Source organism: Oncorhynchus mykiss, chromosome 11, assembly GCF_013265735.2.
Source record: "Oncorhynchus mykiss isolate Arlee chromosome 11, USDA_OmykA_1.1, whole genome shotgun sequence".
In the NCBI taxonomy this organism is placed as follows: domain Eukaryota; kingdom Metazoa; phylum Chordata; class Actinopteri; order Salmoniformes; family Salmonidae; genus Oncorhynchus; species Oncorhynchus mykiss.
Genome location: NC_048575.1, coordinates 61,837,692 through 61,850,364, shown reverse-complemented (window position 1 = coordinate 61,850,364; position 12,673 = coordinate 61,837,692). Strand labels below are relative to the sequence as shown.

The following is a 12,673-nucleotide window of genomic DNA, read 5'->3' as shown; positions in this document are numbered from 1 at the left end:
GTTAAATATGTGTATGTGACCAATAACATCTGTTAAATATGTGTATGTGACCAATAACATCTGTTAAATATGTGTATGTGACCAATAACATCTGTTAAATATGTGTATGTGACCAATAACATCTGTTAAATATGTGTATGTGACCAATAACATCTGATAAATATGTGTATGTGACCAATAACATCTGTTAAATATGTGTATGTAACCAATAACATCTGTTAAATATGGACCAATAACATCTGTTAAATATGTATATGTGACCAATAACATCTGTTAAATATGTGTATGTGACCAATAACATCTGTTAAATATGTGTATGTGACCAATAACATCTGTTAAATATGTGTATGTGACCAATAACATCTGATAAATATGTGTATGTGACCAATAACATCTGATAAATATGTGTATGTGACCAATAACATCTGTTAAAAATGGACCAATAACATCTGTTAAATATGTCGCTGCTCCCGCAATAACATCTGTTAAATATGTGTATGTAACCAATAACATCTGATAAATATGTGTATGTGACCAATAACATCTGTTAAATATGGACCAATAACATCTGTTAAATATGGACCAATAACATCTGATAAATATGGACCAATAACATCTGTTAAATATGTGTATGTAACCAATAACATCTGTTAAATATGTGTATGTAACCAATAACATCTGTTAAATATGTGTATGTGACCAATAACATCTGATAAATATGTGTATGTAACCAATAACATCTGTTAAATATGTGTATGTGACCAATAACATCTGATAAATATGTGTATGTAACCAATAACATCTGTTAAATATGTGTATGTGACCAATAACATCTGTTAAATATGTGTATGTGACCAATAACATCTGTTAAATATGTGTATGTGACCAATAACATCTGATAAATATGTGTATGTGACCAATAACATCTGATAAATATGTGTATGTAACCAATAACATCTGTTAAATATGTGTATGTAACCAATAACATCTGATAAATATGTTTATGTGACCAATAACATCTGATAAATATGTGTATGTGACCAATAACATCTGATAAATATGTGTATGTAACCAATAACATCTGTTAAATATGTGTATGTGACCAATAACATCTGATAAATATGGACCAATAACATCTGTTAAATATGGACCAATAACATCTGTTAAATATGTGTATGTGACCAATAACATCTGTTAAATATGTGTATGTGACCAATAACATCTGATAAATATGTGTATGTGACCAATAACATCTGTTAAATATGTGTATGGACCAATAACATCTGTTAAATATGTCGCTGCTCCCGCAATAACATCTGTTAAATATGTGTATGTAACCAATAACATCTGATAAATATGTGTATGTGACCAATAACATCTGTTAAATATGGACCAATAACATCTGTTAAATATGGACCAATAACATCTGATAAATATGGACCAATAACATCTGTTAAATATGTGTATGTAACCAATAACATCTGTTAAATATGTGTATGTAACCAATAACATCTGTTAAATATGTGTATGTGACCAATAACATCTGATAAATATGTGTATGTAACCAATAACATCTGTTAAATATGTGTATGTGACCAATAACATCTGATAAATATGTGTATGTAACCAATAACATCTGTTAAATATGTGTATGTGACCAATAACATCTGTTAAATATGTGTATGTGACCAATAACATCTGTTAAATATGTGTATGTAACCAATAACATCTGATAAATATGTTTATGTGACCAATAACATCTGATAAATATGTGTATGTGACCAATAACATCTGATAAATATGTGTATGTAACCAATAACATCTGTTAAATATGTGTATGTGACCAATAACATCTGATAAATATGGACCAATAACATCTGTTAAATATGGACCAATAACATCTGTTAAATATGTGTATGTGACCAATAACATCTGTTAAATATGTGTATGTGACCAATAACATCTGATAAATATGTGTATGTGACCAATAACATCTGTTAAATATGTGTATGGACCAATAACATCTGTTAAATATGTGTATGTGACCAATAACATCTGTTAAATATGTGTATGTGACCAATAACATCTGATAAATATGTGTATGTGACCAATAACATCTGTTAAATATGTGTATGTGACCAATAACATCTGTTAAATATGTGTATGTGACCAATAACATCTGTTAAATATGTGTATGTGACCAATAACATCTGATAAATATGTGTACGTAACCAATAACATCTGATAAATATGTGTATGTAACCAATAACATCTGTTAAATATGTGGCTGCTCCCGCAATAACATCTGTTAAATATGTGTATGTGACCAATAACATCTGTTAAATATGTGTATGTAACCAATAACATCTGTTAAATATGTGTATGTGACCAATAACATCTGTTAAATATGTGTATGTGACCAATAACATCTGATAAATATGTGTATGGACCAATAAAATCTGATAAATATGTGTATGTGACCAATAACATCTGTTAAATATGGACCAATAACATCTGATAAATATGTGTATGGACCAATAAAATCTGTTAAATATGTGTATGTGACCAATAACATCTGTTAAATATGGACCAATAACATCTGTTAAATATGTGTATGTGACCAATAACATCTGTTAAATATGTGTATGTGACCAATAACATCTGCTAAATATGTGTATGTGACCAATAACATCTGTTAAATATGTGTATGTAACCAATAACATCTGTTAAATATGGACCAATAACATCTGTTACATATGTGTATGTGACCAATAACATCTGTTAAATATGTGTATGTAACCAATAACATCTGTTAAATATGTGTATGTGACCAATAACATCTGTTAAATATGTGTATGTGACCAATAACATCTGTTAAATATGTGTATGTGACCAATAACATCTGATAAATATGTGTATGTGACCAATAACATCTGTTAAATATGTGTATGTAACCAATAACATCTGTTAAATATGTGTATGTGACCAATAACATCTGATAAATATGGACCAATAACATCTGTTAAATATGGACCAATAACATCTGATAAATATGGACCAATAACATCTGTTAAATATGGACCAATAACATCTGATAAATATGTGTATGTGACCAATAACATCTGTTAAATATGTGTATGTAACCAATAACATCTGTTAAATATGTGTATGGACCAATAACATCTGTTAAATATGTGTATGTGACCAATAACATCTGTTAAATATGTGTATGTGACCAATAACATCTGATAAATATGTGTATGTGACCAATAACATCTGTTAAATATGTGTATGTGACCAATAACATCTGTTAAATATGTGTATGTGACCAATAACATCTATTAAATATGTGTATGTAACCAATAACATCTGTTAAATATGTGTATGGACCAATAACATCTGTTAAATATGGACCAATAACATCTGTTAAATATGTGTATGTGACCAATAACATCTGTTAAATATGGACCAATAACATCTGTTAAATATGTATATGTGACCAATAACATCTGTTAAATATGTGTATGTGACCAATAACATCTGTTAAATATGTGTATGTGACCAATAACATCTGTTAAATATGTGTATGTGACCAATAAGATTTGATTTGAGTGGACTGGCATACAGAGGGTTAAGACATGCAGCTACCATTAGTGTGAACTGTCTGAGGATGGCTTGAAATAGGCCCTGGTCTAGCGATAGCCTCTGTCTGGGTGATGGATGGTGCCTCTGCTTTCCTTCAGCCTCTTTAAAAACTCTAGGTCAACTATTACGTGGCTGCAACTTTCCAACTAATCCGCAAACAAATGATCAGATTCAAGACATGATTTTAGGGCATTTTGCCGGGCTACTGACACTAATAAAAAGTTATCACAAACTGAGAAAAGTATTTATGGTGTTAGCAGGTTAGCATTTTTTTGCCATGAATCTTGTTCTGGAGGTAGGTCTGCAGAGTGGTAACTAGCTGGCACAGCCACAAAGTCATAAAATGTCAAACCTAACCTTAACCACATTGCTAACACTAATGCCTAACCCTCAAACTAAGAAAAAAAAGCACATCTGTATTTACATTAATTTTTCAATGTAGCCAATTATAACTTTGGATCTGGCATATCTAAGGGGAAATCACTCAGTTTTGCCTCCAAGACAAGACTCATGACAATAAACGTCAACCTGCATTTTGTTACCGGTTAAAGATGACACTATAATAGAGATTTAAATGAGAGTTTGAGAAGAAGGAAACAGAGATCTTTTTAATGTAAGAATGCTGTTAATTGACTACAGCTCAGCCTACAACACCATAGTACCCTCCAAGCTCATCATTAAGCTTGAGACCCTGGGTCTTGACCCCGCCCTATGCAACTGGGTCCTGGACATCCTGATGGGCCGCCTCCAGGTGGTGAAGGTAGGAAACAACATCTCCACTCCGCTGATCCTCCACACTGGTGCCCCACAAGGGTGTGTTCTCAGCCCCCTCCTGTACTCCATGTTCACCCATGACTGCATTGCCATGCACGCCTCCAACTCAATCATCAAGTTTGCAGACAACACAAAAGTGGTAGGCTTGATTACCAACAACAACGAGACAGCCTACAGGGAGGAGCTGAGGGCCCTCAGAGTGTGGTGTCAGGAAAATAACCTCTCAATCAATGTCAGCAAAACAAAAGAGATGATTGTGGACTTCAGGAAACAGCAAAGGGAGCACCAATAACCACCCGAGCCACTGCCTGTTCACCCTGTTTCCATCCAGAAGACAAGGTCAGGACAGGTGCATCAAAGCTGGGACCAAGAGACTGAAAAACAACTTCTATCTCAAGACCATCAGATTGTTAAACAGCCACCACTAACATTGAGTGGCTGCCTACCTACAGATTTGATATCATTGGCCACTTTATTAAATGGAACACTAGTCACTTTAATAATAATGCTTTAAGAATGTTTACATATCTCGCATTACTCATCTCATATGTATATAATGTATACTGTATCATTCAATATCTATTCTTTACTATCTATTGCATCTCTGTCACTGCTCATCCATATATTTTATACTTATATATTCTTATCCCATTCCTTTACTAAATCGTGTGTATTAGGTTTTGTTGACGAATTTGTTAGGTATTAGGTTGTGTTGTGGAATTGTTAGATATTACCTGTTAGATACTGCTGCACTGTCAGATCTAGAAGCACAAGCATTTCGCTACACTCGCAATAACATCTGCTAACAGTGTGTATGTGACCAATACATTTGATTTGAGGACAATTTGCTGGATCTGATCTCATGCATAATGAGTCTACCTTTTGGACTAAAGGGAAATACACTACCGTTAAAAAGTTTGGGGTCACTTAGAGATGTCCTTGTTTTTGAAAGAAAAGCACATTTTTTGCCCATTAAAATAACATCAAATTGATCAGAAATACAGCGTAGACATTGTTAATGTTGTAAATGACTATTGTAGCTGGAAACGGCTGATTTTTTATGGAATATCTACTGTACATAGGTGTACAGAGGCCCATTATCAGCAACCATCACTCCTGTGTTCCAATGGCACTTTGTGTTAGCTAATCCAAGTTTAGCATTTTAAAGTGCTAATTGATCATTAGAAAACCCTTTTGCAATTATGTTAGCACAGCTGAAAACTGTTGTCCTCATTAAAGAAGCAATAAAACTGTCCTTCTATAGACTAGTTGAGTATCTGGAGCATCAGCATTTGTGTGTTCAATTACAGGCTCAAAATGGCCAGAAACAAATAACTTTCTTCTGAAACTCGTCAGTCTATTCTTGTTCTAAGACATTATGCGCTATTCCATGTGAGAAATTGCCAAGAAACTGAAGATGTCATACAACGCTGTGTACTACTCCCTTCACAGAACAGCGCAAACTGGCTCTAACCAGAATAGTCCGGGCACTGGCTGGGCCACTCAAGGACATTCAGAGACTGGTCCCGAAGCCACTCCTCTGATGTCTTGGCTGTGTGCTTAGGGTTGTTGTAGTGTTGGAAGGTGAACCTTTGCCCCAGTCTGAGGTCCTGAGTGCTCTGGAACAGGTTTTCATCAAGGATCTCTCTGTACTTTTCTTCATTAATCTTTGCCTCGATCCTGTCCCTGCCGCTGAAAAACATCCCCACAGCATGATGCTGCCACCACCATCCTTCACAGTAGAGATAGTGGCAGGTTTCCTCCAGATGTGATGCTTGGTATTCAGGACAAAGAGTTCAATCTTAGTTTCATCAGACCAGAGAATCTTGTTTCTCATAGTCTGAGTTTTTAGGTGCCTTTTGGCAAACTCCAAGTGGGCTGTCATGTGGCCACTCTACCATAAAGGCCTGATTGGTGGAGTGCTGCAGAGATGGTTGTCCTTCTGGAAGGTTCTCCCCATCTCCACAGAGGAACTCTAGAGCTCTGTCAGAGTGACAATTGGGTTCTTGGTCACCTCCCTGACTAAGGCCCTTTTCCCCAGATTGCTCCCCCGGCCAGCTGTAGGAAGAGTCTTGGTGGTTCCAAACTTCTGCCATTTAAGAAAGATGGAGGCCACTGTGTTCTTGGGGACTTTCAATGCTGCAGAAATGTTTTGGTACCCTTCCCCAGATATGTGCCTCGACACAAACCTATCTCGGAGCTCTTACAGACAATTCCTTCAACCTCATGGCTTGGTATATATAGACAGGTGTGTGCCTTTCCACATCATGTCCAATCAATTGAGTCTCATAGCAAAGGGTCTGAATAGTTATGTAGATAAGGTTGTTGTTGTTCTTCGCTTTGTCATTATGGGGTATTGTGTGTAGATTGATGAGGAAAATAACGAATTTAATCAATTTTAGAATAAGGCTGTAACGTAACAAAATGTGGAAAAAGTCAAAGGGTCTGAATATTTTCCAAATGCACTGTAGATTAGGTGGTTAGAATGAAAAACAAAGCTACTTTGTAGCAAGAGGAGTTTACTGGTTTCCTGACCAACACCCACTGAGGGCAGTAAACACTTCATATGTTTTCATAAGATCATAATAGATCATCAATACTGCCTGCTTTGTGCAGTCTGAATGACAGACTGGACCAAACATACTCACTCACACAAAGCAGTAATGAAAACCGAGCTGCCAGTGTCCTTGCCCTCCCTGTATGCACTCCACTTGCATTTGGACTATTTTTAATGATGAGGTTCAATGTGAATGCAAGTGCAAACATCCTATGATGGAAATACTAGCAACTTATGCTCCTTATTAGACTAATCCACACTGTGTTTTATTCAATATCCTGTCACATACTTTCACATTCAACCAATGTTGGGGATGCAATCTATATTTGAATGTATTCAGTCTTAGTCATGTTTGACTTGTGAGTGTCCTCCCCTTTGAAAGACAAGCGTGGGTAGACGGTTTGGTAGTTGGTTTGTTCCATCAGCATCAGGCAGGGCAGGTCCAATCTCTAAATGGACCGACCCGCACGTAATCCCATCAAAATGGAGACCGCATGACCTCATCTGCAAGAAAGAGCCTGGGCCTGGGAGGTATTCATTTAGGAGATCCTGATGACATTACATGGAGAGAGAGAGATGGTGGAATACAGAAAAAAGAGAGGAATGTATAAAGAGGGATGGGAAAAGGGAGTGGAATGGAGACAGGAGGAGTGGAGAGAGATGAAGGGGAGAGGAGGAAGGAGAGATGAGATGGGAAACTGGAAAGAGGAGAGGGGTAGACAGAAAAGAAAGAGAGAGGGTTGAAGGAGAATAGAGAAAGTGAGAGAGGAATGGAGGAGAGCTAAAGCCCACTAGCCATGTAGGTACACAGATTACCCCTGAAAGAAACCTGCTTCAATAGTGCTCTGTAGTGGAGTCAACCTTCACAAGGATATTTTGATAATGGCGAACGGTTTAAAGTAAACTTTTATGGTTACTTCGTACTGCTGTTGCCGGTTGGCAATCCCTTTTTAACCTATAATAACTGGAATTATTAATTTTAATGTTGACTTCAATCAATCCCCTGCTTAGTGTAGATAAGACATAGGAATTCCCCCCAGCCAATAACAATAGAACAGTTCCCTCACCACTGCAGTGGCCCTGGATCTGAGCCCCTCCCTGTTCAACTGGGTCCTAGACTTCCTCACGGGTCGCCCCCAGGTGGTGAGGCGGGGCAACAACACCATTTCTATACTGATCCTCAACACAGGGATCACCCAGGCAGTGTGTGCTCAGCCCCCTCCTGTACTCTCTGTCCCTTATGACTTAGTGGATACACAACAGTGGTAGGCCTGATCAACAACAATGCTGAGATGGCCTACGGGGTGGAGGTTAGTGCCCTGGCGGAGTGGTGCCGGGGAAATAACCTCTCTCTCAACATCAACAAAACGAAGGAGTTGATCATGGACTAGAGGAGACTGCAGAGAGAGCACGCCCCCATTCACATCGACAGGGCCGCAGTGGAGAGGATCACTGAGGACCTGAAATGGTCCCACCACACCCACACCGTAGTGAAGAAGAGCCACAGCACCTCTTCAACCTCAGGAGGCTGAAGAAATTCGGCGTGACTCCTAAGATGCTCCTGAACTTCTACAGATAAACCATCGAGAGCATTCTGTCGGGCTGCATCACCATCTGGCAACTGCACCGCCCACAACCACATGGCTCTCCATAGCTTGCCAGTTACGCTGCCTGGCACCTTAGACACTGTCACTTGCTGGCTACCACCCGGTACTCTGCCCTGCAGCTTAAAGACTGCTGCCCCATGTATATAGAAACATTGAACACTGGTCACTTTAACAATATTTACACACTGTTTTACCCACTTTATATGTACTGTATTCTAGTCATGGCTGATCCTGGCTCATCCTGGCTCATCCTGTATTAATACTGCTGTACACACCTTTTTTCTATTCATAAACTGTCCATGCTGTCTATACACACAATTTATATATATATATATATAGAGAGAGAGAGAGAGAGAGAGATATTCCGGGCTTGGGCATTGCTCATTCTGATATTGCTCGTTCTGATCTTTTTTATATTTTGGGATTATGTGTGTATTGTTATTGTATTGATAAATATTACTGCACTGTTAGTTCTAGAAACACAAGTATTTCACTGCACCTGCTATAACATCTGCAAACCTGTTTATGCGACCAAGAAACTTTGATTTAATATGAATGGAACTAATAGTGTTGTGATATCATGTGACAGTGCTGGTCAAAATTAATGGCACTTGGATATGCACTCAACTCCCCACACTACAGTGTGTCCTACATTAAAACTAAAGACTGAAATACATTGCATTCACTGAACAGCACATCCAGCTGATTTCACAGATGCAGGGTATAATGGCCAATGATATATCAGGTAACTGCTACTGATCTCTGGGATTTGTATTAGAATATCACCTAGTTCCCATTTACAAAAACGATGTCACATAATACTTAGCAGAGTTACATTTGAGTCAGGAAGGGAGGGATGATCCAAACAGGTTATGTGCCTTGGCTCCCAGAGAACACACACTGGTTCCTGTTTGGCCCATATGGTCACCCAGCCATGCCAGCCCCTTACCACCGAGCTAGGAAACACAGAGAGCCCTAACAGAGAAGCTGGGGAGCACACCACTTACCACCGAGCTAGGAAACACAGAGAGCCCTAACAGATAAGCTGGAGAGCACACCGCTTGCTGCTGGATGCAGCTTTTACACTATAGTCTGTGGCTGTGCTTCACCAGGTTGACAGCCGTTTGGAAAGAGGTAAACCCAAAATACAACATGAGAGAAAATTGTGAAAATGGAGGCATGCATGTGTGAAGAGATGTGAGACTTTGTGCAGGAAAAACCTTGCTCTAATAAAGAACGGTACTATGGGTATCCTGAGTAAGAGAAGTATTCTAGTAATATGAAAAACAAGGATTCAATTCTGTGGTTCAAATGTTCATTGAAGATGGGCAAGCGAGGTTAGAGGACGTGGCTGAATAACATTATTTTACAATGCCAAGTAATTACCGGGTTGACTCATTCCAGATATATGCAAATGATTTATCTGTTAATGTTTCATTTGCTTCGTGCTTAGACCGGGGGACTTACAAGGCTGACGCACTGGGTCTATTTAGAGCCTCCACCTCTCAAGGATGTAGCTTTGAGTCAGGTGGTGTTGCCAGTGGTTGGTTCCTAATCTTTTTTAGTTACTGTACCACCAACTAAATTGTGCTCTACCCGGAGTACCCCTTAAGTACCCCCTCATGTGCATTTCACCAGTAGGCCTATGGTCTCATGAGTCTTCTCAAAAACCCCTTGTAGATAGGCCAAGTACCCCTAGGGGTCCTAGTACCACTGGAAGGGTGTACAGCATGTACCCCATATAGTGTATGGTCCACCTGAGAGAAAATGGTTTGGGTTTAAATTTGACCCACCTTGCACACACTGGTTGAATGAATGTTGTTTCCACATCATTTCAATAAAATTAAGTTTAACCAATGTGGAATATACTTTGAATTGAGTCTGTGCCCAGTGGGGTGTGTCAAGCATATAAGATACAGGATTGATTGGTGATCTGATGTGAAAAAGACAGCCCTTTCCTCTTCCATTAGCTTTTTCCTTCATCTGAAAGCCATGGCCTACACATGACTTCATTTAGCTGTCAACACCATTAAAAGTCAAGTGAGGATAAAGAAAAATAGTCTCATATTTCCCACCAACTGTCCAGCTAGACAAAACCTCACATGAAAATATGTCAAGCCGTTTTGAAGACAACTTAAATGTTACCAAGCAAGCTTATAATTCTCCTACTACAGAGCACTTTGATGCAAATTTCCGCTTCACTGGACGTTCTCTTTGGTAGCCTATCAATCGTTGAATCAGTACCCAGCTCGCTACTGTACCCGCAGCCTTGCGCTCTTTTTGGCGGTATGCAGAGTGCTTTAAGCGCCCGGGGTGACTGGCCGCCTGATACTCATTCAACGCAGACGAGAGCTTGTTTCAGACTTGCAGAGATTTGAGACAGTAGCAACTATTGACTTCAATTTTATTTGAATAAAGAACAAATATCATGGACATCATGACTTTACTTGGTGGGTATGTCTAAAGGGATGGCCTTGATGTAACAGGACTAAAACCAAACTGTATTCTTTGATGTTAGCCTACATTATAGCTTAGTATCCCAAATAGTCCAAGTAGTGTATCTGGATGGTTTGAAGCACATGTTTTACACGGACTATAAAGAAAAGTCAAGCATAGACACTCCATTCCAACAAAAACACCAAGCACATAATATTTGTCAGTATAGTTTCAAAGGCAATTCCACTGAAAAATCTGGTAAACTTCAGACGTAAGCTATGAATGAGACTGAGCAGTAAATAGCATTTTATTATGAATAAAGTGGGTATTCCTGCCAACATCCCCCTCATAGTTGCACTGCAGTCTCTCATACAAGAATTAGGCCTACGTAACCGAACTTTGCATATGACAATATCAAAAAGTGTATTTTGCTATTTTACTTTACACTTAGCCTATAATGAACATTATGCTGTATTCCGCGAAAGGCTATATGAAGCAATGTAAACGAATCACTGTAGGCTAGCCTACTTGAATAAGAACAACCTCTGCTTTCCCACAACGTTCCCTCGATCAATCAACGCGCTTACCTTTGTGTGAGAGAGGAAAAGTGGATGGCCCTGATTGTTAGCCATTGCACCAGGCGAGTTGCTTGTGTCTTACGAATCTGTATTTGCTGCTATCACACTGTAGAACTGAGGTAGTTCATGTCTTCCGGTGTGTTTTTTCGATGCAGTTCTCTCTCTGCAGTAGGCTACTTCAGGAAAAGGAGATAGACAGAGAGAGAGAGAGTCAAAGAGAGAGAGAGAGAGAGAGAGAGAGAGAGAGAGAGAGAGAGAGAGAGAGAGAGAGAGAGGGGGGAGCAGAAGGGGCAGGGGATAGCTAGGAGAGAAAGTAAAATCAAAAATTGTATTTCATTGAGTGATGCAGGCAATTCCATCTAATGGAACAATCTCGTTAAAGGGAGAATGACGTGAAACACTGCGACGTGCAGTACTGTAGGATGTGATGAGAGGTTTTGATTTCCAGACCGAGGCTTTTTAACGAACATATTTTCTACAGATTTAAGAGCTCATGTTATTCTTCAAATACCTTGATAAAGTTTCATATTGAGCAATGGAAATTGATCGTTTTTGCATGTTTTTGTGGCAAAGCAACAACAAAGAAATTCAGATGACATGCTGAAGATGAATGGCATACATTTGAAAGGCAAATTAATTGTGCTGTAAAACGGATTGTATTTTCTGAAAAGTTTGTGTCATATAGCCTTATGTTAATGTGGCAGTGTATCATTGTGACTCGTTATTGTAATGGAGTCAGTCTTGTTCTCGCCGGCATCATTTCAAATTCCATTTGATGCGACAACAGCTCGACCTGTTGCAAACCATTGTGCCAAATTATAATTCCCGCCACAGTCTCGAACAGCGTAGTGTGTAGGCTAAATAAAACACATTTACAAATTCACCTTATAGCAATGTTTTCAAGTTCACTTGATTAAAATGATTCATTCTGTATCTTACATATTTGAAAACATACAAGGCTGGTATAATATTGAAAGTAGTTTATCCTGCTAAAAGCGCAGTGCGTTAGGTGTAATATGCTGAACGGGGGGATAATGACTTATTTAAATGACTGATTTCCTTCGATAAACTGTAAC

General features: G+C 38.5%; 1 protein-coding gene across 1 annotated transcript in view; it reads right to left on the bottom strand.

The window, feature by feature from the left end:
- Positions 1 to 11,768, bottom strand: part of LOC110536172 (synaptic vesicle glycoprotein 2C) — a 77,705-nt gene extending 65,937 nt beyond the window's left edge. Inside the window, exon 1 of the mRNA XM_036936049.1 lies at positions 11,607 to 11,768. The gene's annotated coding sequence lies outside the window, so the exon portion shown is untranslated. The remainder of the gene's footprint in view (positions 1 to 11,606) is intronic.
- Positions 11,769 to 12,673: the final 905 nt, after the last annotated feature.